The sequence below is a fragment of the Microtus ochrogaster genome, chromosome 8, assembly GCF_000317375.1.
Source record: "Microtus ochrogaster isolate Prairie Vole_2 chromosome 8, MicOch1.0, whole genome shotgun sequence".
In the NCBI taxonomy this organism is placed as follows: domain Eukaryota; kingdom Metazoa; phylum Chordata; class Mammalia; order Rodentia; family Cricetidae; genus Microtus; species Microtus ochrogaster.
This window is the reverse complement of record NC_022015.1, coordinates 43,967,932-43,969,084: the sequence shown is the minus strand read 5'-3', so window position 1 is coordinate 43,969,084 and position 1,153 is coordinate 43,967,932. Positions and strand designations below refer to the sequence as shown.

The 1,153-nt window shown below is 38.9% G+C and overlaps 1 pseudogene; it reads right to left on the bottom strand.

The window, feature by feature from the left end:
- Positions 1–168: 168 nt before the first annotated feature.
- LOC113456532 overlaps positions 169–1,153 on the bottom strand; it is a 4,684-nt pseudogene continuing 3,699 nt past the window's right edge.

Here is a 1,153-nt window from a genome sequence, read left to right as displayed (position 1 = left end):
TAGATAGATGATAAATACATAACAAATCTAATCTGAGTCAGTGAAAAGATATGAAAGAAATGAATCTAGGTATATCATAAATCAAATATGTAAAAACAATATAACAAATGCATTTTGTCCTGAAAGCACTCTTTCTGAATGTGTGATAATTTCATCATTCCTCTGGCTTCATATCAGAGGGTTAAGCATTTGAATGGCCATGATGTAGAACACAGACACAGCTTTTTCCTCATCCATGGCATGACTGGATCTAGGCTGCAAGTACATAAAAATTACAGACCGTCAGAAAATAACAACAACAGGGAAATGGGAGGCACAGGTAAAAATGGCCTTCGGATATCCTGTAGCTCAGTGCATCTTGAGAATTGTGATACAAATTATTGGGCAGGATACTAAGTGACTATGAGGGGAAAAGATAAGAATGCTATGAGAACAAAAAAGGAAAAGGAATCAGATCATATGACTGTCTATCAAAGCAAGAGAGTGCCATCCCTGCAGTCTGATTAATGAAAAAGTGATGGACCACCTCCACCTTACAAATGGAGAGACTGAAAGCGACCCCAGTATGGGTACAGGTATTCAAGAAGCCACAGGTGTAACATCCTGCAACAATCCATGTACACATGGTGGTAGCATAATAGAGGGGATTACACACTGCTACATAGTGATCATATGCCATTGAGACCAGCAAACAATTTTCCACAGAACCAAGGTTAAAAAAAAAAAACTTATGAGAAACCTAGTCATTGTAGGAATTGACCTTGTCTCTTATAAGAATCCCAGTCATGACTGTGTGGGTAATGACTGAAGGGTAACAAAAACCAAACAAGGACAGATTGGAATGCCTAGGCAATACTACATGGGGTGTAGAGTTGAAATACCATGAAAATCACCAAGATCATTGGGGGGTGGGCACAGAAGGGGATCATTCCACCTTGACTGAATGTCAGAGAGCTTACGCCTACTCCTGTGCTTTCAAAGATATTGACAAGTTGTCTGACTTAAGGAGTGGCTACAAACAAACCTAGGCTGTGGTTACTTGATGTTTTAGCTATTACGATGCTGTGAATTGAACTCAGAACCTCTGAAAGAGCAGGTATTTCTCTTAAGAGCTGAACCATCTCTTCAGTCTTAATGTTTTTTTTAAAAAAAA